We start from the raw sequence: 27,169 nt of genomic DNA on the forward strand, positions 1-27,169 counted from the left end.
AGTACTCTGACGATTTCTGTTTGATCGAGTGATTTAGTAATCCGAGACAAATGATTGTCATGTTAAAAACCGCTAGATTCTCTTCTTTATGAACCACCGTAAGGATGGTAAAAAGTACCTCAGGACTTTAACCGAAAAGTGAACAATCAAATTTCATGTGGTAAAATCTCGAACGCTGCACTCTGTTTGCATAATATGATTGTATTTGTACTCCACTCACATCATAAATGAAGCGTACAGACAATAAATTTTCATTAGAAGGCTCAGAATGCAATTTCTACTACAAATGTCTCTATTTTGAGATTTTTAAATCCACTAATGTTTCAATTTCTGTATCTTGAAGACTTGTTAATCATTTTTGTGCATGACTGAAGTAGCTGTAGTTCTCTTTAAACAGTTAAAAAGACGGGGTTCTTCTATTTATTTTGTGTGAGGATACAAAAATGAGTAATCTGTTTTCTGTTTCTTATGATGGTAAAAAGAAACTGGATGCAACTTCTCGTTACGAGATTGATGTGATTTCATTTCCAAATGCGGTATGAGGTGCAAGTATGGTGTGTCACATTAATGTAAAAAGACCAGAGAGCAAGATAGTTACTATCCACAATATGAATAAAATACTGATTATTAGACATTTATTTAGTATAAAGTTATGTAATACAGGAACGATGACGACTTCAGTATCTGCTGCCGTTTGGGTAGACAATGATGTCATGAACCTGAAACAAAAAAAAAGAAATATTTGTAACACTTTGCTAACTGTGGGAAATAACTTCAGGAAAGGGTGAACAAGGAAAGAAAAGTAGAACGTGTCCCCTGAATTACAGAAATGTGTTACAATAACGCAAGAGTTGAGTGACAGACTACCTCTTGTAAGTCGTTCAGATGGTTTGGATACATAGCCATAACCGGGTTTTGAGCGTTACCTACACATTTCCATGATGAATGTTTCAATTTCTGTATCTTGAAGACTTGTTAATCATTTTTGTGCATGACTGAAGTAGCTGTAGTACTCTTTAAACAGTTAAAAAGACGGGGTTCTTCTATTTATTTTGTGTGAGGATACAAAAATGAGTAATCTGTTTTCTGTTTCTTATGATGGTAAAAAGAAACTGGATGCAACTTCTCGTTACGAGATTGATGTGATTTCATTTCCAAATGCGGTATGAGGTGCAAGTATGGTGTGTCACATTAATGTAAAAAGACCAGAGAGCAAGATAGTTACTATCCACAATATGAATAAAATACTGATTATTAGACATTTATTTAGTATAAAGTTATGTAATACAGGAACGATGACGACTTCAGTATCTGCTGCCGTTTGGGTAGACAATGATGTCATGAACCTGAAACAAAAAAAAAGAAATATTTGTAACACTTTGCTAACTGTGGGAAATAACTTCAGGAAAGGGTGAACAAGGAAAGAAAAGTAGAACGTGTCCCCTGAATTACAGAAATGTGTTACAATAACGCAAGAGTTGAGTGACAGACTACCTCTTGTAAGTCGTTCAGATGGTTTGGATACATAGCCATAACCGGGTTTTGAGCGTTACCTACACATTTCCATGATGATACGGTGTACCGATCTATGCCATCGACAGTTCATCTTGATGTGATACTTTAGGTTTGACTGTTTCTGTTTTCGTTGTAGAATTCATGATATTCAAACACTGATAGTTCCATTATGTCAATATCGATACATCTGAGCGTCAATACTTGATGTGCATATGGTGAGTAATTTCTTCCTCTGTGGCAGTTGATGCTATGACCAACTGTGTAGAGTAGTTTTTTTTTTTCTTTACCTTAGGACCTATGTTTCGCCAATCGTGGATTGTTTTTTAGTCGGGATGCCTTATTTATTTGACGATCGTACATTTCTGGGAATAGAGATGATTGCTTTTGAAGTGTTATGTTATATGGTGTTTCGTGGAGTGGTTACTGTATTTTTACTGATACAGTTTCCCCGTTGGTTTCATCGTAAATTATGCAGCATATAGTACTTATATTACGATCGTACACTTCTCCTCACAGGAACGAATTCATATGGAAGTGTCACATGATGACAACAGCTGTTTTAGCTTTTGCTAAATGCGTTTGTGTGACAGCTGAGGAATTTAAGTTAGTTCTTATTGGTCTTCCTTTACATTTTTTCGTATAAACCGTAGGTTTTGCCACACTCTGATGATCGTTTATTTTTGATGATTCGATTTCGGTAATGGTGGGGTACTACATCGTTTCTTTTATTGTGTACTTGGGCCAGTATAGTATGGGTTGGTTAGAAACATAGGTCATCCTGTTTTGAACAGCACTTAATCTGATATTCTAGTACCTTTTTCTCATGGCTTTATATATTTATTGGTAAACGCATGACTTAATGTTAATTAATTACAGTCGTTAGTCCTTCCAATGACAGTTTTGTCGGCTGGCTATGCCTATCACTAACGGTGCTTTGTTTTGTATATGTACTTTTCATGTAATAGATTGGGGAGACTGATTTAACTTTTGACATGGCAGGGCGCTTTTGCCTATTTTGGTTGGGAATACATGGCTTGCTGTCACAGGGCGGATTTCTATCACTTATTTTTTCTTGACGACTCGTATTTGCCGATACTATGCTTTGTAGCATATTTACCTTGGTATAGTCGATTCTGAGCGGGATATCAAGTTTATTAGCTCCATATTATATTATGGGATTCCCCTGGAGCGTTTTCTGTCTTTACTACCGATTTCGTTTGGCTAGGCTCATGATTAATTTGTCACACCGCATTTTTAGGTCAATTTTTACACTGTTTTTTTGTTGTTTTTTTTGGGGGGGGGGGGGTGGGCGCCTTCAGTGCCTGGCAGCTATGTGCCAGTTGAACGAGTTTTATTTCAGTATTTGTAATTTTGTGTTTTTTGCTTTTTCTTTAGCTCATAGGTGTTATCTTGGTTTACATATATTTGAGTACTTCCTTATTAACGCAAGATTTTATGTCTTTGACCATTATGTTTCCGATTTCCTACCCGTTCCTATATCTGTAACCTTTTGTCTTCGATTCTTAATATGTTTTGTGCTTATACATCTACGCTAACGCATTAATCTGGCTGATTGTGGCATACGGTAGGTCCCTGTGTTACGAGTAGTGGTTTATCTCATAGATCTTGATTGTTTTTTAACTCTCTGTATCTCGTTTTGTAACGCTGCATAATATTGGTACGTAGTAGGTTTTTATTATTGACCACGTGTTAGTCTTTTGTAAACTTGTACGCATTTATGAGGGGATTTTCCTGATAACAGTAAGGTCTTCTTGATATTTTTGAAGGTGAGGTTGTCGCTGTTTCCTTATGGTGTGATTTGTTGTAATCAATTCGTCTTCATACCCCTTATAACCGTTCACATGTTTAGACTCAAACTGACGTATTCCCCAGGTACCTCTTTGCTGTATCTCATGAGTAGTGTTGGATTGGTTTAGCATTGAGCTTTGTGGCCTTAATTTCACCACACTCCTTGTGGAGAATGTTGTGATGTGCTTACCATATACGTGCATTTTACGGTGTATATGGGTTTTGGATTGACGTCGACCTGATGACAGCTGCGAGCCTTGAGTTTATGTGTAATGTTGTGGGTCACAAGTTCTGCTGAGTGGCTCGAGACTCATGGCATACTTAGGCTTGTGCCCATACATTGTTTGGTTTATCGGCTTGGTTTCCCCATCATTTGCAAGACTTTGATTTAGCACTGTTCCACTCTACCACTGATTTTTAGTATGAAGTCATTTAACAACTCAATTTTTCTTTCACAATTGTTGCCTCCTCTTTTTGCGGTAGTATGGTCCTTAATTAGTGAGCTTATATTTCGGTGATTTGTTGATCTTCACACCCTTATCTTAATTTTAGTTTGTTCCATTCCCACACTACCTATGCGAAACAGCTTACTATGTGTGAGTTCTTATTTGGACGGGTTCGTCGTCTTACAGATAAGGACGATACTACGATGCGTTATATTCCCAGTAAAATAGTATAACATTGTCAGGTGAGATTTTGGAGGAGACCCCTTAGTGAATATGGGTTTGAGGTCCTTGTTTGTTCCACTCTTGTTTTTGTCCACCTATTAATTGATGTACGGGACGTCAATTCTTATCTGTTTTTTTGATTTGGTTTATTGGATATGCTCTCGAGGTAAATTGTGACTATTCCTCGCATGTTCTTTGCATACCGTTATTCAGTTAATATTTCGTTTGCCATTGGCTTTTGCGTGTGGTTGCATTTTTGATGTTATGACAACTAGTTCTGATGTATCAGCAGTGGTGGTAATACATAGGGGTAGATATGCACAGTATTGTGTATTCATAGATTACATCGCGACTTTTACTTAATGAAGACAGGTCTTCATACAGAATAGGGTTTTTCTCATCTATAAGAATTATGTAGGTTTTTTTAATTAAAAAACTTGACAAGCTCTTGTTTGTTTGAGCTTCTGAAGGTGTACTGTCTATTTTTGGTATTTTGCAATGCTTGGCATGCTCGGTTACAATTATGTTACGTTACAATAGTTTCAGTGCTACTCAGCGCTGTACGTGGGGCAGGTACTCGTCTTAACGCTGCCAATTGCGTTTGTAGGTATTAAGGCTATTATTATTAGGCTCAGTTTTCTTTATATTCAGCTGTGGTGTACCTTGATGTACACTACATGTAGTCAAAATGAAATAAAATAACTTCTCAAATACGTGCGACTGTTTGGTGATCGCCCCTGTGAAATAAAAATTATTAATTCGGCTGTTTATTAAATGCAGCTTGAATTCCAAGGAATAGTACCAAATAAAAAATGATAGAGAAACGAAAAAATCAAACCAGAATATAAGAGGAATAGTGCCATTAATATATAAGCAGCGAATGAATTGTTACGAACAAACAGTCAATGAAAATGCGGGTGTTGTGTGGGGATAACGCAGGGCGCACCAGCTCACCTGTACACGTAGGTTCTGCGACAGCATGTAGACAACGGCCTCCGCCACGTCTTCCGACTCCAGGCAGGGATTCTTGTCATAGTGATCCGCAGGAACCCCAGGGAAGTTTTTGGCGAACTCAGTTCTCACAGATCCTGGAGAAACTTCCTGTGGTGAGCAGCAGAGAGAGAAACAGTGAGTTTATTACTTGGAATTTTATCCATTAAATGCACAGAATATTTCCATGATGAGAGTGCAAGAATTATATTTAGTCGTAAAAAAATTTAAGATAAGGAACTCATTCCAAGAATCCGAATGGTTAAAGGCATATCTTTTCAATTACAGTGCTCTGGATATGAGTGTGTGAAAACAAAAACTGAAAAAATGCAGATAAGTGGTGGGATCATCTGTGACTGCTTAAAAGGAGTTGCCTCAATTACAACGAATTTTAACGCAGATGTTCGGCTTTAGGCAAATGGACATGGCAGACTTACTATCTCATAAAAAATGTGGCCAACAAATTGAGTCTGATACTAGATTTTGTCGTTTTTAAGGCCGTTTCCTACTAAACCGATTTACATTTGCTCGATTCTTTCTTTGATCATAGACCGTTCAACAACACTGCCTCCCCTTCCTTTACTACAGTTTTCCCGTCTCTCAAGACTATCATCTGTCGTAATAAAGTACTCATGCATTGTCTCCGCGTAAAAATAATCTATGTCATGTTGATGTTAATTTGTACACTGTAGTTGTGTATAATTTAGTTCCAGATGAATAAAATGAACGCTACATACTAACCGTAATTTCCACTGTCACCTGATCATAGGTTCAGCCCCAGTTTTAGCAAGCGCTGGCATGTCGTCCCTAACAGATTTAATCACTGGACCCGAACAATGAACTACTTTATCTGTGGTTATAACAAGATTATTTCATGATATTCCAATGTGTAGTTTTTATGTCTTAAATGCTGCTAGTTTACCTTCCCTTCTGCACCATTCCGGATTATTCGACATCTTCCTCTACGAGACCAAGAGGATACGTTATATGTGTGTCCCCTCCTCAATCCTTTAGAGTTTAACAAAAAAAAAAAATTTTTGGGTGTCCGTGCTACAATCGAATACCATTAGATTATTAAAGCAAGACCGTGCGAAGAATATTCATAAGTTTGGAAAGGGCCTCAACATAATGGCCGCTTTATGGGTTTTATTTGTCATAGGGACTACTACCTCAAAAGAATTCTGCAGCGACATTAACTATGTTTCTACAGTGTAATGAACAAATACTTAGTCCGCAAATATGACTACCAAACCCTACCACTAGTTTGGGATTGAAAACTTACTCCAACGCGGATCTTGCTCTTCCTGGCGACCAGGTCCTTCCGGAGGCCCTCCACCAGCACCTTGACGGCGTGCTTGCTCGCTGCGTACATCGAAATGATGGGGGCCAGTGGTGGCACGTGCGCCGCTATGCTGTGAACAAAGTGTTTCACATAAGAGGCATGTCTTACAACAGACAACAAGATTAGATTCCTGAAGTAGGCTACATTTTCAAAGCTAGTAAGCAGTACTCATAAAAGCTTCATATTTCTGGTATCGCAAGGTTTCTTTCTGCGAAAACGCGAGAGTGTAGCAGAAGATTGTGAAGAAATAAGAAACAAAGTGTGCTTGATTGGAACTGCAGAAAGAAACAAGCGCAATAAAGAAGTGGATCCCATACTCCCAAGTGCGCGTTGGGGGCAAGGAAAAAACGAAGTGACTTTCATGGGCTTTAGCTCTAGTGGATGAGTGTCACTGTTTCTTCCTTCAACCAAAACATTATTAGCACCCACCTAATAGACGGAACGCCCACGTTTCTCACGATTAACAGCGCCAACGCATCGTGGCATGGAAGCAATGAGGCCTTGGCAGGTCGCTGCAGGCAGTTGGATCCACATTTGCACACACAAATCACCAAATTCTCCTATGTTCCTTGGAGGGGGGCGATGAGCTCTGACGGCACGTTCAATCATCTCCCAGATGTGTTCGAACGCGTTCAGATATGGCGAAGGGGATATCAGTACATCAATTGGAACTACCCACTGAATTCCTTGAACTATTCCGTCACACTCCTGGCCTTGTGACATGGTGCGTTATCTTTCTGAAAAATGCCACTGCCTTCAGGAAACACCATCGTACGTGGTCTGTAACCAGTGTACGATATGCTTGGCCATCATGGTGCCTTACACGAACTCCACTGGACCCATGGAAAACCCACGTTAATGTTCTCCAGAGAAATAATAAAGGCGCCACCTGCTTGTGCAGGTGTGAAGGAGGTGTTCCCCTGGAAGGGGACGGATTCGCGCCCTTCCATCGGCACATGAAGAAGGTACTGGGATTCATCAGAACATGCAACGCTCTGCCACTGCGCCAACGTCCAGTGCCGATGGTCACGCGCCCATCTCAGTCGTAGTTGTCGATGTCTTGGTGTTAACATTGGCACGTGCATGGGTCGTCGGCTGTGAAGGCCCAACATTAGGAATGTTCGTGTACTATGTGTTCAGACACACTTGTACTCTGACCAGCGTCTGATTTTAGTTCTACTGTATTCCTTTTTCCCGTTTCACTGAAACGTTGTCTAATGGGCTCTCTGAAACTCTCAACAGCCTCTGGTTGTTTCAGATTATCCATGCCTCATCTCCTTGATATCCTTTCTTTTTGCTATTTCTTGAGTTTTTCCGCAGTTCAAAACCGATCAATTACGCTCAGGGTCCATATATGCCACAGGAAATGTCTTGCACTTTAAAATCGGGTTTCTGAATCTATCTTGCCATTATATAATTGATCTGAACATTGCCATTGGCGCCAGGTCTGTTCAACATATACAACCTTCTTAGATGATTCTCAAACCAAGTGCTGACAATTATTATATTATACTCTGTACAAAATTTTGCTATCCAGTTTTCTCTTTCATTCATCTCCCCGAGTTTGTTCTCCTGCTGTTTTTACTTCTATTTCTTTTTGTGTTCACAATCAATATTCTTCGTTCGAATTCAAATTAATTTTCACTTAATAATGTTTATTTTCTTAATTATACTCTGTGGCAACATTCAGATCCACCCAGGCCTTGTAATCCGGATGAGAGGTGTTTAGTCACGAAACTTCGGATATACATCTGATGATCCATTCATGGAATTCAACAGGTCCGTTGATTGTAACGGGTATCCATGAACGAACCATTACGGGAAATAATTCATCATTTATTCCTGATGGTGTTAATCGTATTACAGGAATAACCGTTATACACTACAGTGTAGGTTACCTAATGAGTTGTGATATTCAGTTTAACATTTGAAACATTGGATTTCCTTCAGTTCGAGACAAAAGTTAATTGGTCCATTGATGGCATCCTATATAGCTCATTTATGTAATATTTTTCAGTGATACTTAATTTCAATCAAAACTACTTTACGAATTACAAAATTGCCTAAATATATGTAGAAAAAATTTCAGAAAGGTAATTTTGCGTGTGTATATGGGGAAGGGGGCAGGGGGCGCTGGACATACGGCTCTGACCAGAAGTTTTCCTTGACTGTGGACGAATAAAAGGGTATGAAACCGATAGCATTTGATAACAAAATTAGAGGCGAACATTTTCAGCACGCATCATTTTACACGTATTTAGTGCTGCTAGTGAAAAGCTTTACCAAGGAGGGTGAAAGGAAGACTTCGATTAGTTGGAAGCGTTGTGGGAAGTGCAGCTGGTCTTCTGAAGAAATGTTCCAATAATTCTACAGTTTTAGCATTTGGAGTCTCCGTCACCTAGGCAAGACAATAGACAACGAACGGGTTTAGAGACGCGCTGCTTGTATCACAACAGGGAGGCGTAGCTCACGAGAAAGTGTAACAGAAATGCTCGGGAACATGAAATTGATTCCTTGAAGAAAAAGCGACGTAGTTCTCGCGAAATCATTCTGGGTTCATTTAGGGAACCTGGATTCCAAAAGTACAGTGTAAGAGATTAGGGCACATGCAGAGACGTAGAGATATTTTTTCCTCCCTCAATACGCGAATGGGAATTGTTTATATTGCCTCAAAGTACCCTCCGCCATGCACTATGTGCAAGCTCTCGTAAGATCACGTTGTATTTCGACTCAGTCGTGATAGGTATGAGATGACAGCATTGCACCTTGAATTGTTTTAAGTAAGAGGAAATTTCTCCACGTTCGAAGTTTAAGTGCTAAAGAATGTTGTAGCATCCTGTAGGAAAATTTGGCTTGAGAGAGGATTTACCAGGATGAGTGGCTGTAGGCGTGCTGTGAATCTCATGTAAGGGAATTCAGTGCCACCCTGACGTGAGAGGCCAGTACAGCTGGAAAGAGCTTAGAGCGGCGAGTAAAGTGGTTTCCATTAAGGGAAGTGTTAGAAAAAGATATCTGAGCATATGTGAACGGAAACACAAACGTAGTCTACCTCGGTAGCCTCGCGCTCAACACGGCAGATTACTAACCGAAAGTGAACAGGTTCGATTCCCGGTCGGGTCGGAGATTTCTCCGCTCGGCGATTGAATTTTGTCTCTGCGCTCGTACCGTCATAATTTACATTCTTCTGTTGAGGTAGCTCTATGAGCACGCCCCGAAAGACAAGCGTCCAACCGCGGACGGCGAAGAGCTGCCTGTTGCACGGAGTGAGTAGCAGAAAGCGTTTCGCGGAGAGCGTTCCAGGTATGTTGATGCAGCCAACGTAAAACGGAAAACTCATGAAAGCTTAAACTTAGGACTCCCAAGATATGGACAGTGAAATGAAAATTCCGACTAGATACCCCGCATAACTAATGAAAACATTCTATGACATAGAAAATTAGGAACGTCGTTTATCTTTGGCCCACATCAGTGTCATAAAAGTAAGACCCGTGGACAATTATTAATACATAAATGTCTAGCAACGGTTCTAAGTTGAGTAAATGGTACAGACAGTGATCAGTATTCCTACTCATTGCACTTTAGTAGTAAACAGTGTCAGTAATTTCTTGTGATTTACTTTACTAGATGTGAAAAGACTTAATTTAGAGATGCTGCTAAATATTGATATAACATAATATATAAATAATTTATTTATACGTTGTGTAACATCAGATGAACGTGCGCTTTAACGTGTTTCACATAAGACGTCATTGACGTTAATCCTTGAATAATCTCTAAGCTAGTAAATTTGATGTTTTTATCAACGTCACAACTGGCGGCGCAACTGGAAGGAGCAATAAGTAAAAAGCTACAGCCAATTGAAGACCAGAGAGCCCTGATAGCAGTGTACACATAAGATGGAAGGGTTGGCGAGATTTGTTTTTTGGGGATGAAACGGAAACTTCGTACTGGGAGATAGAGGAGAGAACACTTGCTCCAGGAGAAAGATTGGCGACTTCTTGTGGAGACATAGCACACACAAGATTTCCTTAGTTTCTGGGCGGTGGGCAGCCGCATAGTCGAAAGTCACAAGTTCTGCAACAGAATTTCGTGTGTGATTTGGATGTTTTCGGAACGGATTCTACGTTTTCGTCAGGCTTCGTGAGAAACGAGTAAATGCTGAAGGAAATGATATTTGTTCTTCATATAGTGGGATTTAGTAAAGTACTGTGCACGCAGTCTGCTAGATTGCGTACTATTTCACCAATTTTCTGTTCTTTTAAAACTAAGTTTTGTTTTATTTGAAACTGTAGACTACATTGTCGACTAGTGTAATCTGCCATTTTGAATTCGTATACGTACATTCATTTAATACTGCAGTGAACAAGCTCTGTAAATAAACCTTACATATTGCATCACTTTTCGGGAGTGCATCGGGGATATTTTTAATTCATATAGCGGTATGTCGGCTGACAGCCTATCAGCCATTCTCAAGATGAATCGCTTTCAACTTTTTCAGTCACTTCACACACTGCGGAGTAAACACGTAAGCGTCAGACATAAGTGTTGATAACAGGAGCAACAAAGTTAACTTCCTTGAACAAGAGCGCCACTCATCGATTAAACTTGATGCGTCTAAGAGTAAAGTAAAGCAAGCGCAGAATCAGCGATCATTAAAACTTAGCATATTTTCTTTCAAGTCGAAGACGTCAAATGAAGATTTTCCATCATTTCTCGAGCTGAAACCCCTCGTCTGTGTTGAGCAGGTTGTCTGCTAGTTGCATTTCCACAGCTTCGTTTACCACCGAATCCTAGCAGAATGAGGGTCTGACCAATATGTTAACTATACCGTAATTCATGGCATAACCAGTGGAAATACAGTGTTCATTCACTGCTGATTTATTCGGCTGTAAAAGGCGGGTGTATCGCTGGTATTCAGTGCAACGTTCTCTTACAGTAAGTGTTGTTTGTCCTATGCACCGTTTACCACACTCACATGGAATTTCATAAAAACAGACCATCTTTCAGGGATGTCAAAAGAGCTTGTGTCTTGGCCGGTGGAAGGAAGATCACATTAGTTTGTGTTTCCTATTTATTCTTGCAATTTTTGAAGAGATATTTTCCACAAACGCCAGGATGGTCGTAGAAATTACGTCTCTTTTTTTGTTGCTGTTCTTTTGGCTAGACTGGCTTGTGCGCTTTTACGGCTCCCTTAATTTGGTGTTTTGTGTATCCATTCTTATGGAACATTTCTTCCAAGTGTATCAATTCACTCTGTAAGCTATCAACCCTATGTGCTTAAGCTTTAAATACACTCATAGTTTGTGAAGGATGTTGTCTGAATGCAAGAGTAAATCGGTATGAGCGGGCATACGGTAAACACTATGTACTAAAAAGCCATCTTTTTTATGTCGAACTAATACAGTCACAAACAGACATTCATTTCCCGTTCCGTTCTAAATTAAATATTTTCTTGAAGGGAGTTGAGTCGTCCAAGACAATCAATCCACTTGTCTTCTCCGTGGAGCCAAACTATGTATGTTCCATCGATACATCTCCAGAACACTCTCGGTTTTAAAACTACGGAGCTGAGTGCTTTTTATTCGAACTTCTAGATAAATAAATTAGCTACCAGTGGTGAGACGAGGCTATCCATGACAATGCTGTCAATCTGTTCAAAATATTTGTTGCTAAACGAAAAGTAACTGGAGGTTAGCGCATGATTAAATAATGCTGTTATGTCTTCTTCAAACCAGCTACTAATCATTGTTAGGTACCAATAAGTACTCTGATGAACAATGAAACGATGTCAAAACTGACCAAAAAATCAGAGTTGTTATGTTCGAAAGTTTCCGATCCTCCGGGAATAATTCAAAAACCACAATCGTTATATACTTAAATTTAAAGAAGGAACGGTTTTGCACCGATTGTCGATTGACCCCTTCGTAGTTATTTTACAGTCATAACATTATTTCAAATCCGATCGTGAGCTCAATCAGGTGAAAATAAATTTATAATTTAGGCCTACTTGTTTAACGGAAGGTGTTTCCAAGGTCGCAGAGACCAGTAAGCTAGAAACGAGCCTATCATTCGCTAGCGGAAGAGGTTTTTAGCTTGAAGGTGGGTAATACGCTTGGCCAGACCCCCCGCTGCAGCCCACCTGCTGATGTGGATGATGAAGCCGTCGTCGACGCCCCTCCTCAGCATGTCCTGCACGGCCTCCCTGGTGCAGATGCTCAGACCCAGCACATTCACGTCCAGGATGCGCTTCCACTCTTCCGTCTTACCAGCTGCGGACACAAGGGAAAGCGGCTTTTGTTAGCTGAACTCCCACTGAAAGGAAGACAAAATGCAAAGTGGAAACTGAAAGAGAGAGCAGTATTCGTCGTAAGCTAGGTACTGGATGTAGGTCAATAGCGAAACCAAGACGTCCACAAAGGAAAGAGAGTCCTCGTAGTCGCAACGATATGGTCATAAACTAAAAGCAACATTGCACTCCATAGCGCAAAAGAAAACGGGTCGTCCAGCTGCTGTAGCAGCTTCTGGGAGGCGCGGCGCGGCGCGGCTGACCCGCCGGTGCAGCACACTGCGGTCACAAACGCAGTTGTAGTGAGTCACAGCATCTCTGCGTCACTATCGATACTCGCTGTCGGCGTTGATTCTAAAAAAAGGGAGACAGTGTTTCCAGTACACTAACTCGGTTGGCGAGAATTGTGCAGTAAGAATGTACAGTTTTCCACTATTACTAGTTTCAGACTTGCGGGCACAAGATAAATTTTGAGATCTAAATTAGGAAAACAGAAATGGAACTGAATCAGGGCATTGCCTTCGGAAGAGACACTAAAACTGACGTTTAGTATCTGCTTATAATCGGAGAAATAGTGAATATTTAGGTGGACTGAAAGCAATTTTAGGTGCCATGACCTTACTCTGCTTTCTGTGTTTATTCACTCGAAATCGTTTTGAAGGAACTATTCTGGTATTCGTCAGAGCGTAGTAAAGAAGCTGGGAGGAACTAAACCAAGTAGATCGCATCCGTATCTGAATTCCACTTCCTCTGAATTCAGACACAGTGTCTCAAGCACCGTGTCACCTGGCTCGTGCAATATATACGATACTATATTTCTTATCGATATCAAGCTAGTGGTCTACTACTCGCTAGTAACCAACGCAGACAGATATCTTCCAGTCTTCCTCGCTCTATTTCGTTTTCCGTTTCTACGGGCCCGCAAGCATGTGTTAGCTGTCCTCGCTATATTTAGCATATTGACACTGCACTAATAAGATGTTACTACTGTCTCCACAGCGTCACTTTATCCTGGGAGGGATCTGTCTGTGAATCGCGTAAATTCTAACACGAATGGTTTTTTTACTTGTTGCTGTGTTGAGAGAGTCCCTGAAAGAGTACCTTTCCTGAAAATGACGTTTGGGGCTTTCGACATATTCCTAGAAATCACGTTCACCCTGGACTGTACGAAACGTCATACATCGTCTGCTGACAGAAACTACGCACTTCCCTACAACACAGTCGAGACCAAGATCGACGATGAGTCAGTGGTCGACACAATAGTACGGAGCAACCGTTCCGACGTCCAGTAACATTAGCTCAAATCACGACCTATGAACAAAGTCAGAATAGTCTTAAACACCAACAAACATAATCAGAGTTGCAAAATCAAAGTCCTTTGTCAAAATGTAGATGTAACACATCTACTTAGATATCGGAGAAACTTAAGCATAAAAGGCGTTGTACGAACTGATCATCGAGGTCGCAGGTGGGGGATTTATTTCATGCAGGAGACCAGTTGGCGACCGTACGTGACGTGTACGGAGTCGCATCTTCCTGGAGTGAAACTGTCTACCACACAGGCACTATCGCCGTAACTCGGAGGTCGATTTTCATATCGCTAGAGCGTCGGCATATTATCCAGACCTTCCACACCGATTCCCGCAGGTTGTGGTTTACCTGTCTCCACCATAAGCTGAGCGAATTGCGCTAAACGTGCAGTTCACTGACTGACGAACTGAAAAGGCCGATTAAGCAGGATCTTTTGTTCCTTCTGAAACAACAGCCAGTAGAAAATGAGAATTTCGCGATAAAATGCAAGGAAAATCTCATGCGAAGAAAACCTCGCTGAAAGTGATACGTTAGCAAATATACATCGCTATGTTTTGGTTGAAATGGTTCAAATGGCTCTAAGCTCTATGGTACTTAACATCTGAGGCCATCTGTCGACTAGACTTTGTAGGTTACTTAGGTTTAAGTAGTTCTAACACGCATCCATGCCCGAGGCAGGATTCGAACCTGCTACCGTAGCAGCAGTGCGCTTCCGGACTGAAGCGCCTAGAAACGCTCGGCCACACCGGCCGGCACTATGTTTTGACATTGAAATATTACGTTTACAATAGTTTCAGAAGAGCGCTTGATAAAGAAATGAAACACAATAGTTGTTACGGATTTACTGACCTGTCTCAGAGCCTAGAAATGGCAGTCAGTGGTTAAGACACTGGAATGTGGAATGACATCCGAATTTAGAGAGGTTCAATTTCTCATTGTAGTATCCTAATTGCGATTTTTTCACATAGTCGCGGCAAATGCTGAAACAATTCCCTTGGGAATGTTGTAGGACGCTCTTAGCCTACTTGCAGCCTGTTGCAGGTGAGACGACTTCCATACAGCGAGAAAGTGAACATTAAGCTTCAGGCCTTTGCTCCCTTTGAAGGGAGATTGCCATCTTGAAAGTCGTATTCTTTTCTATACAACAGCTCAAGTATGCATCACAGTGATTACTTATTCCAAACGCAGATTGATCTGTTAGACATTAAATATAATATAGCGGATTTATAAAAAAAAGAGCTCATCTACTTACATGTCAAATCATGACCGTTTCCCAAGCCGGCGTTATTAATCAAAATGTCGACGCCGGACAGGTTTTCCCTGATCCACTTGAATGCCGAGAGGATGCTGTCCTCGCTGCTGACGTCACCCTGAATAGCGTAAAGTTTACCGGGGGCGTCCTTCAGCTCTAGAGCCTGAAACAGAGGTGCAGAATCTGTCAACTTTGGCTCCGGTAGCAGAGTTGCCTCACTATCATCAAAGCACTAACACCCAGACTCTTTTCACAACAACAACGCACCACAATTTGAGTAAAATAATATCGCGACATAACTAAGTATTTGCCAAGTACATCAAATCACATTAAAAACTGAACAACGATTCATAATCATTCGGACCATTCAGATAGTAACATATACGAAACATTTATAGACCCTGAACCACCAAAAAAGTTAGATGCTTCTTCTCTACTAGTTTGCTTTGCCAGTCAGTACATTTCATGCTTGGTTGTGAAGAAGACAATTGAGGCTATCGTTGTAACTCTCGCAAATATCCAGGTAGAATTTTAAGAACGAGATGCAGAAGAATGAGGATTTAGTGCAAAGTTAAACATTTTTTTATCTAACATTTATGCTTATTGATATGTTTGCTAGAAAAGTGCTAGTTACTATTTGATTTCCCTCAGGGCAAAGACTGTGATATTGTTGGAGCAGTTAGCCGAGATAAGCTGCAAAGGATCACTTCACTGAAATGTGTGAATCACTCCGGTTTCTAGTGTATGGAAATAATGTGTACATCTGCCAACAAAAATACTTGCTGATATTCCCACGGAATCCTCTTCCCTTGGTGGAATTCGAAAATTGCCAAAACATTTTGGGGTATATGTAATTTGCCGAAGAAAGACAGCGTGAAACCTGCAAAACCAAATAATTTCAAATCATTAGAGTTCGATAAAGTTTTACGTGTAGTAAACAGAGAAGTTAGAGGCGTTTTGTTTCAGATTCTGCAATAACGGAAGGAATCACTTGTCTAAATCCAAACACTGTAAGTTTTAGGTGCAAGCAAATGTTACTGTTGTAGGCTCAAAATTATTTATGCGGTATTAAATCGTTGGAGGCAGAAATTAAAATATCAAAAATGATCTCATAAGACATGAACATCAAACTGGTGTGAAGAGTAATAGTTACTTACATTGTTTACGTTTTTAGAGCAGTAAAAACTTATTGTATGGTTTGTACAAATTCAGTCAATCAGTGAATATTCCAGCTTCCTCTGCATAGAGTGAAAGAATATTTTCACATATGCGACGTGCAAAAAATATTTAAGAAGTTCAGTATCACAACTGATGTGCAAAGAGTGCTTGATCATTACGCCATCAGTCACAACAACACATGGATTAATCTGTTTCAAAATTACAAACTCTAGTTTGTTATTCTGTATTTCATACTTTCTCAGTGTTAGCATTATTGCTGTTTTCAAGGTGAATATGAAATAAATATACTCTAGAAACCATGTCTTTTGAGCCATAATTTGTTTTTCTTACATGGTAGGCCGGAAATCGGGTGTCATTCGTATCGGTATGTTCCGTTTCAAGTGTTTGCTGTTAATGGGGTATTCACTTTAGTGTCCAATACAAGAATGGAAATGCTTGATAGGTTTCCGGGAATTACGCCGGATAATATTGTGGAAACCGCACAATATTTCAGCGAGACAACTGCCCGCCATCTTCAGGTGCTACTGTCGTGTCGCTGAGAAGCTCGCCAACTTATATGCTGGCTTTCTAGAACAGTGCAGGCACCAGCAGAGGGCTCTGGTATTCGACGCTGTCTACGATTGGTCTTCGATGACGTTATGCCCCGCTGGCGCCTGCACTGTTCTAGAAAGCCAGCATATAAGTTGGCGAGCTTCTCAGCGACACGACAGTAGCACCTGAAGATGGCGGGCAGTTGTCTCGCTGAAATATTGTATATAGTGTTGTATATAGTATTATCCGGCGTAATTCCCGGGAACCTATCAAGCAGATGCAGCGCCGGGAAAGCCTCAAACAGCACAAGAATGGAAATGATTTTCAATATTTTGTTGTTACCGGGGAGTACGTACATTGGAAAACAAGGTTTATCTACACTGAAGCGCGAAAGAAACTAGTAGAGGCATGCGTATATGTAAACTGGCAGAATACGGCGCTGCGGTCGGCAACGCCTATAAGACAACACGTGTCTGGCACAGTTGTTCCATCGGTTAATGCTACTACAATGGTAGGTTATCAAGATTCAAGTGAGTCTGAACGTGGTGATATAGGCGGCGTGGGGATTTTTCCGTATGATCATTTCACGAGTGTACCGTGAATTAACCTGGTAAAACATCGAATCTCCGACATCGCTGCGGCCGAAAAAAGATCCTGCAAGAACGGGCCCAACGGCGACTGAAGAGAATCGTTCAACGTGACAGAAGTGCAACCCTTCTGAAAATTGCTGGTCCATCAACAAGTGTCAGCGTGCAAACCATTCAACGAAACACCATTGGTATGGGCTTTCGGAGCCGAAGGCCCACCCGTATACCCTTGATGACTGAACGACACAAAGCTTTACGTCTCGCATGGGCCCGTCAACACCGACATTGGACTGTTGATGACTGGTTCAAATTGTTCAAATGTCTCTGAGCACTATGGGACTTAACATCAGACTGAAGCGCCTAGAACCGCTCGGCCGGCTGTTGATGACTGGAAACATGTTGCTTGCTCAGACTAGTCTCGTTTCAAATTGCATCGAGTGGATTGATGTGTACGGGTATGGAGACAGCTTCATCAATCTATGGACCCTGCATGTCAGCAAGGAACCTTTCAAGCTGGTGCAGGCTCTGTAAAAGTGTGAGACGCATGCAATATGGGACCCTTGATACGTCTGGATACGACTCTGACAGGTGACACGTACGTCAGCATCCTGCATGATCTCTTGCATCCATTCACGTCCATTGTAAATTCCGACGGACTTGGGCAATTCCAGCAGGACACTGCAACACCCCACACGTCTAGAATTGCTACACAGTGTAAGTAAGCTGTTTAGGTTTTTATATTGGTAACGCCACGTAGCGCTCTGTATGAAAATCACTGGCTGTGCTGTGTGCAGTCTGTGGCTGGGTGGCATTGTTGTAATATTCGCTATTGTAGTGTTGGGCTGTTGGCTGTTAACAGCGCGTAGCGTTGCGCAGTTGGAGGTGAACCGCCAGCAGTGGTGAAGTGGGATGGCGGATTTTTGAGAGCGGATGATCTGGAAGTGTGTCCATCAGAAACAGTACATTTGTAAGAATGGATGTCATGAACTGCTATATATATATTATGACTTTTGGACAGGTAAATACATTGTTTGTTCTCTATCAAAATCTTTCATTTGCTAACTATGCCTATCAGTAGTTAGTGCCTTCAGTAGTTTGAATCTTTTATTTAGCTGGCAGTAGTAGCGTTCGCTGTATTGCAGTAGTTCGAGTAACGAATATTTTTGTGAGGTATGTGATTTGTGAAAGGTATAGGTTAATGTTAGTCAGTGCCATTCTTTTGTAGGGATTATTGAAAGTCAGACTGCGTTGCGCTAAAAAATATTGTGTGTCAGTTTAGTGTTGATCAGAATAGGTAAAGAGCGAAATGTCTGAGTACGTTCAGTTTTGCTCAGCTGTTTGAAAATCAAATAATGTAAGAGGTTTATCAGCACAGTAATTCAATAATTTTTATAAGGGGACGTTACAAGAGTTACTCCAGGAACACTCTTCTGAGTTTAAACACTTCCGCTGGCCACCAACCTCCTCAGACATGAACACTATTGAGCACATCTGGGATGCCTTGCAATGTGCTGTTCAGAAGAGATCTCCACTCCTCGTACTCTTACGGATTTATGGATAGCCCTGCAGGATTCATGGTGTCAGTTCCCTCCATCACTACTTCAGACATTAGTCGAGTCCATGCCAAGTCGTGTTGCGGCACTTCTGCGTGCTCGCGGGAGCCCTACACGATATTAGGCAAGTGTGCGAGTTTCTTTCGCTCTTCAGTATATACAGGTGTACTGAAGTTTCCGATACAGGAATTGAAATGCTGTTCAATTGTATTTTGCTGTTAGTAGGGAGCGCATGTATCGGAAAATACAGTTATGTATGTAGGTGCATTGTGGTTTCAGTCACAGAATTTATTAAAATTTGTTATTTTGTATTGATTAAGTTGTCACCATTCAAAAGTTCCATATTTTCACTGCTCTCACAATAGTTTGTTTGGAATGGAAAAAAAAAATCAGGCTGTGTAGATTTAAGGGAGAGTGGAATAGGAAATGATGATAGTGAGGTAGCAAACGAGATTATTGTATTTACGGGCACAGGCCACAGGAACGAGCAGGAGTTGGAAATGTTGTAGAAATAAAAAATTAATCAATTATTTTATCGTCTTGTAAGTCACTATTATTATTATTATTATGTTTGTTATGTAAATTAATTGCACATGTAATTTTTTCAATTATTCTCATCCGAGTTGCAATAGTTTTTGACTGACCCTGTACGCTTAAAATACCAACAGAAAGAAACAGTGACTGGTTATTTTGATGGTTACTCCATAATCTACAGGTGGTACGTCACTCAAATTACAGTTATTTACATTCATTTTTCCAGCATCAGCTGAATTCATAGTGATGTTTTGAATATTCTTGCAATTTTGGCTGCATCGGAAAGGTTACCTATATTTTTACTGAAGCTCTATTTATTGCTGCCACTGTACACAGAAATCTAAACAGTTAACTGTTTGTCGAGAAAAAATGCTAGCACGAGCTTCTTCAAGTTAGCCGAAGACGACAAGACGGAATTTTCAAGGTGTGTGACAACCAGGTGATGTCTATAAATACAAAATATTGTTTGCAGCTGTATGTTGTCCTTCACGTTTATCTTCGTGTATTCGAGGTTTGCAATATGGCCCATCCATGTGATACATGCTACAGACGCCACTCTGTGTATAGCTTCCTACTCAATGCAACGAAAGAGCAGATCTGTGACTATATACTGAGCCGTTCCCGCACCGACGGCAACTTCATAACAGTATTTTTGTGTCTGTATTCGCATCTAGGCGCCTGAAGGAAATCTGAAGCTCCCGTGTTACGTTGTTTGCATTTTGCATGCTTATTCGCTGTTGTGAATGTTTTCTCATACAAACAACGATAATAGAAGAATAGAAATAAATTGTAATTATATTAGTGCGTCGCAAAGGGACACTAAAGACCACGATTCTCTTGTATCAAAATATTCAGAAAACATCCTTAAACATCCTCAGAAATTTTGTCAGAGGAATTCGGAGTCACCATGTAGGGGCCAGTAGTATTCAGGATTATATTTAACACACCATTGAGTCTCTGGCTGACGTTTCTACTCATAGGTTCCTATCAAAAATTTATTGTGCAAGTGACCCTCTACAACTCCTCGTTGTCTATCGGTATATTTTCGTATCTGGAGTTTATACTGAGAGGCAATTGCTCGCTATCCAGAAAATCCATGGTATGTCAATTCGACATTTCGGATAACTATTAGTGCATTTATTGCATGGGTAACATGACACCATAACGATGTCTTACGAACTGTATGGAGCTCTTAATACTAGGTATGGGGAAAACTCATTGCTTAAAAACCGATACCGGTATTGTAGGTATGAATAACGGGTACTTCTCGATAGTTTTTGGTCTCGTTTACAATAGGTGTTCTTACTTTGTATTAATAACCGGATAAAAACCCGGATCATCAATTTATCATACCAGTCGCGCCAAATATTTTTGGTTTTTAAATTACACCTTTTTTTTAAACGCGTGACGCTGATTCGTAAAATTTCCATTACTGTGAAATATTGGGTTAGTGTACAAAATGGCGAAATTGATTATAGCTATTTTAATAATAACGCTTACACTTAAAACAGGCAACACCCACATGAGATAAGAATCGGTACAGGATTGCAGAGACAATAATGTGCCCGTTGTCCTTAACTACCCAGAAGAAGAGATCGTTTAGTTTTTTGGGAGCAGAGTAGGATTGTCGTATGTAGAAAAACAATATTTATCGTTGCTATAAAGATCTATCGGTTCTCAAAGACTGCTATTGTCTTTGAATGATATTATTTCTGAAGAAAGGAGTCGAGTTACAGATCAACACATTACAGAACGAGAATTTACGAACGCAATGGGGGCGACCGCTGTGGCCGAGCGGTTCTAGACGCTTCAGTCCGGAACCGCGCTGCTGCTGCGGTCGCAGGTTCGAATCCTGCCTGGGGCATGTATGTGTGTGATGTCCTTAGGTTAGTTATGTTTAAGTAGTTCTAAGTCTAGAGGAGTGATTACCTTAGATGTTAAGTCCCATAGTGCTTAAAGCCATTTCAACTATTTGAACGCAATGGGCAGTAAATATTAGCTATTGAATTAATTCGTTACCGAAATTTAAACTATTGTCATGTAGTTGTTTATAGTAAATGTTCTATTCTGGCTACTATCTAGATTGTTCATTTGGATTTTTTGAACGAAAAATAATGAATTAAAAACTTAAACTAACAGTAGAAGGTAGCTGATCTGCTGATCATGTCTACAGAAAATGTATTTTTTGCTTAAAGGCCTTGGAATCGGACAACTTAATACGAAGGAATCTTTAACCTCACTTTTCACCCTTCAGCACTGACTATTCGTAACGCCCAAAAATTGGTATGATCCTCAATTAGAACAGGATTTTTGAGCTGAGTTTCAAACAGCTAGAATCAGTAGGAGAATACTGGTCACCATTTGTGGTATCCGACCGTCATTGCTTTCCGAATATACACTACTGGCCATTAAAATTGCTACATCAAGAAGAAATGCAGATGATAAACGGGTATTCATTGGACAAATATATTATACTAGAACTGACATGTGATTACATTGTCACGCAATTTGGGTGCATAGATCCTGAGAAACTAGTACCCAGAACAACCATCTCTGGCCGTAATAACGGCCTTGATACGCCTGGGCATTGAGTCAAACAGCTCTTGGATGGCGTATACAGGTACAGCTGCCCATGCAGCTTCAATACTATACCACATTTCATCAAGAGTAGTGACTGGCGTATTGTGACGAGCCAGTTGCTCGGCGGCCATTGACCAGACGTTTTCAATTGGTGAGAGATCTGGAGAATGGACTGGCCAGAGCAGCAGTAGAACATTTTCTGTATCCAGAAAGGCCCGTACAGGACCTGGAAAACATGCGGTCGTGCATTATCCTGCTGAAATGTAGGGTTTCGCAGGCATCGAATGAAGGGTAGAGCCACGGGTCGTAACACATCTGAAAAGTTACGTCCACTGTGCAAAGTGCCATCAATGCGAACAAGAGGTGACCGAGACGTGTAACCAATGGCACCCCATACCATCACGCCGGGTGATACGCCAGTATAGCGATGACGAATACACACTTCCAATGTGCGTTCACCGCGATGTCGCTAAACAGGGATGCGACCATCATGATGCTGTAAACAGAACCTGGATTCATCGGGAAAAATGGCGTTTTGTCACTCGTGCACCCAGGTTCGTCGTCAAGTACACCATCGCAGGCGCTCCTGTCTGTGATGCAGCGTCAACGGTAACCGCAGCCATGGTCTCCGAGCTCATAGTCCATGCTGCTGCAAACGTCGTCGAACTGTTCGTGCAGATGGTTGTTGTCTTGCAAACGTCCCCATCTGTTGACTCAGGGATCGAGACGTGGCTGCACGATCCGTTACAGCCATGCGGATAAGATGCCTGTCATCTCGACTACTAGTGATACGAGGCCGTTGGGATCCAGCACGGCGTTCCGTATTACCCTCCTGAACCCACCGATTCCATATTCTGCTAACAGTCATTGGATCTCGACCAACGCGAGCAGCAATGTCGCGATACAATAAAGCGCAATCGCGATAGGCTACAATCTGACCTATATCGAAGTCGGAAACGTAATGGTACACATTTATTCTCCTTACACGACGCATCACAACAACGTTTCACCAGGTAACGCCGGTCAACTGCTGTTTGTGTATTAGAAATCGGTTGGAAACTTTCCTCATGTCAGCACGTTGTAGGTGTCGCCACCGGCGCCAGCCTTGTGTGAATGCTCTGAAAAGCTAATCGTTTGCATATCACAGCACCTTCTTCCTGCCGGTTAAATTTCGCGTCTGTAGCACGTCATCTTCGTGGTGTAGCAATTTTAATTGGCCAGTAGAGTACCAGTGGACAGTAGACGGACAAAGTTTTCTTTTATGCACCTAATTTTATTTGATGTTTTGATTCTACATATCTTGAAACGTGTGACGTAAATGTCTGAGGGAGCCTTAGAAATTTTCAGTCCTTGTTGGAAGACTATGTTTATTACTAGAAAAACATGAATAAAGGAAATCGGAAATCGATCATTGAAGAAACCGGTTATTTTGAGTGCTTAAACTGGAAACGAAAAATATCGGTACAACCGAAAACCGACTGTTTCAGCGATAACCGCCATCCTTACTTAATATCTTAGCGATGTTTGTTTGCATCCTAGGACATTGCCCTTTGAACGGCTTGTTGGAACCCATGCTAAATAACAAACATAATTAAAGCCTCGTATAAAGTGTTGTTATAAAATGTGAATCAATGTCCTAACATATGTAAGTTTCCTTTCTCTCAAGCTATTTGCTAATTTCGAGCGACGTTTTCCCGTGAAGGCCTACCTACCTTGACCCGGTCGACCCTCCTGGCCAGCCCGACGACGGTGAGTCCCCTCCGGAGCAGCGACTGCACGATGGCGGCTCCTATGCCGGAGCCCCCTGGCGCCCGTTACCAGGGCGACGCGGCCCGCGTACCTCTCCATGCCCATTGTCGCTTCTACTTGCTACTGGTTGCTCGCGTGTTGCAGTGGCCTGTTCGGACTGGCGCGGAGCAGCGGAGCTCTGTTTATATAGCCTAGGGCCCCTGCTGCCGCGCTAATGTGCCTCGTCACAGCAGATCCCCCTCCACTGTCGTATTCTGCGTGATAAAGTGTGGCAACGCTGATAAGGAGAGCAGTCAGTTGCTCGTTCTGTCATATCCGCATATTCTCCTCTTATCACTACCGGTCGGCGACTAACGTTCACTACATTTTCTTGAGTCTTTGGCTGTCGATCTTGCGGTCTCCAGTCCGAAGATTGGTTTGATGCAGCTCTATATCCTACTCCATCCTGTGCAAACCTCTTCATCTCCGCAAAACTAGTACAACCAACATTCTTCTGACTCTGCTTACTGTATTCATGTCTTGGTCTGCTTCTACGAATTTTATTCCCCAACACTTCCCTTCCCTACAGTACTGATTTGGCGGTCCCTTGACGGCTCAGAATGTGTGCAATCTATCAATCGATTCTTTTAGTCAAGTTGCGCCACAAATTTCTTGTATCCCTAGTTCTGTTCAATACCTCCTCATTAGTTACGTAATATACTCATCTAATATTCAGCATTCTTCTGTAGCACCACATTTCAAAGGTTTCTATTCTCTTCTTGTGTAAATTGTTTATTGTCTAAGTTTCACTTTCATACATGGCTACTCTCCACACTAATACCTTCAGAAAAGACATCCTGATATTGAAGTCTATATTCGATATTCTGTTTCTCTTCTTCACAAACGCTTTTCTTGTCATTTCCAGTGTACATTTTATATTCTCCCTATTTCATCCATCATCCTTTCCCTTATTTTGCTTCTGCTGATGTTCATCTTATATCCTTCTTCCAAGACACTGTCAGTTCCGTCCAATAGCTCTTCCAAGTCCTTTGCTGCCTTTGACACAGTTACAATGTCATCGGTGAACTCAAAGCTTTTATTTTTTCTCCCTGAATCTTAATTCCTACTCCAAATTTTTTTTGGTTTCCCTTACCGTTTCCTTTATGTACAGGCTACAACCCTATGTTACTCCCTTCCAAACCACTGCTTCCCTTTCATGAACCTCGAATCTTATGACTACCATCTGGTTTCTGTATAAATTGTAAGTAGCCTTTCGCTCCCAGTATTTCTCCCTTACTACCTTCAGAATTTCAAAGAAGGTATTCCAGTCAACACCGTCAAAAGCTTTCTCTAAGTCTACAAATCCTGTAAACATAGGTTTGCCTTTCCTTAACCTATCTTCTAAGATACGTCGTAGGGTCTGTGTTGCCTCGTGTGTTCCTGTATTGCTCACGGATTCAAACTGGTCCTCCCCGAGGTCGGTTTCTACCAGTTTTACCGTTCTCTTGTAAATAATTAGTGTTATTATCTCGCAGCCATGACTTATTACACTGACAATTCGATAATTTTCACGCCTGTCAGCACATGTTTTCTTTCGAATTGGAATTATTACATTCTTCTTGAAGTCTGACGGTATTTCTCCTGTCTCATACATCTTTCGTACCGGACGGAAGAGCTTTGTCATGGCTTGCCCTCCCAAGGCCATCAGTGGTTGACAGAGTGTTCTCTACTCAAGGGGCCTTGCTTTGACTTAGTTCTTTTAGTGCCCTGTCAAACTCTTCTCGCAGTGTCACATCTTCCATCTCATCTTCATATACGTCCTCTTCCATTTCTACGATATTGCCTTCAAGTTCGTCTGGCTTGTACAGACTCTTTATACACTCCTTTCACGTTTCAGCTTTCCCTTCTTTGCTTAGAACTGGTTTTTCTTCTGAGCTCTTCATATTCATACAGTTTCTTCTCTTTTCTCCAAAGCCGCCTTTAATATTCCTCTGGGCGGTGTCCATCTTTTCCCTGGAGATATATGGCTCTGAATCCTTAGTTTGTTCTCTAGCCATCCCTGTTTACACATTTGCAGTTCCTGTCAGTCTCATTTTTTATGTGTTTGCATTCCCTTTGCCCTCTTCATTTGCTGCATTTTTATATTTTCTCCTCTTATCAATTAAATTCAATATCTCCCGTGTTGGTCAAGGATTTCTGCTAGGCCTTGTTTTTATACCTATTTGATCCTCTCCAGCCTTCACTATTTCATCTATTAAAGCTACCCATTCGTTTTCTACTATATTTCGTTACCCTGTTCTAGCAACCGTTGCCTATTCCTCTCTCTGAAGCTCTCAACAATCTCTGGTTCTTTGAAAAAGATAGGAAATTAAGGATATCAGACCTGGAAAACTTGAGAGAACCAGAGTTTGTTGTGTCTTTGGTATCATGCGTAAGGACACGAAACAAATTATAAAACTGTATACATCTACGTATCCACTCAACCAATCAGAAATTTAAGCTTAAGTACACACTTTTTCTAATTTTTTTGTTTTCGAGAGGTGCCCATTCAGCCTGTTGAAGTGTGGAATGCAAATTATGAAGATGCGAACCAGAGGACCACCTAGCAGCTAGTCCACAAGCGGAGAAGATCTCTGATCCGGGCGGAAATCGAATCCGTGCTCCTTCACTAACGCGCAGCTACCTAGACGGACAGCTCTAAAGTTAGATTCTGAGCTGTTGTACGAAACTTCCTGAGGCTGAGTAGCGAAAACACGAGCCTAACTTGGTGGTCATCTTTGTTTCAATGTGACGTGATAGCAAATAAAATTGTTCTATGCAGTTGATCTTCATCCCTTATCTCCCAGTTGATATGTGCTTTATTTCTGTACTTCTCATACTTTTCGAGACTAACACTTCTAACTTTCTTGTAAATGCCCTGCTGCCATTCAAAGCGAGAGCTTTCCATCATACAGGGTGTTTGAGAAGTGATCGCCAATAAGTCACACATGGAAAGTACAGGCCAAAGTAGCTAAAAGGTTACAATAAACGTGGGTCCGCAAAGCAACCGTTGCCGAGGTGTCGCATTAATTCGAGCTGGGAGCCAGCTGTAAACGTCCCTGGGAACCGCAGTATTTGCGTTGGTATTTCAAGGTTTGGGATCGACTATCTGTTTGTTTGCGCATGTGCAACTATTTCACTTTCCACCTCCGTGTACTGTGCACGTAACAGTCAGTTACGAACGTGAAGACACCAGGGACAGAGGTCGCACCAGTGAAGAGTACGCTGACGAGCCCTCTTCACGTATGACAAAGCGAATGGCGGT

General features: G+C 41.3%; 1 pseudogene; it reads right to left on the minus strand.

The window, feature by feature from the left end:
• Positions 1 to 1,245: 1,245 nt before the first annotated feature.
• LOC126456749 (dehydrogenase/reductase SDR family member 11-like) lies at positions 1,246 to 24,003 on the minus strand (annotated as a pseudogene).
• Positions 24,004 to 27,169: the final 3,166 nt, after the last annotated feature.

This window comes from Schistocerca serialis, chromosome 2 (genome assembly GCF_023864345.2).
Source record: "Schistocerca serialis cubense isolate TAMUIC-IGC-003099 chromosome 2, iqSchSeri2.2, whole genome shotgun sequence".
In the NCBI taxonomy this organism is placed as follows: Eukaryota; Metazoa; Arthropoda; class Insecta; order Orthoptera; family Acrididae; genus Schistocerca; species Schistocerca serialis.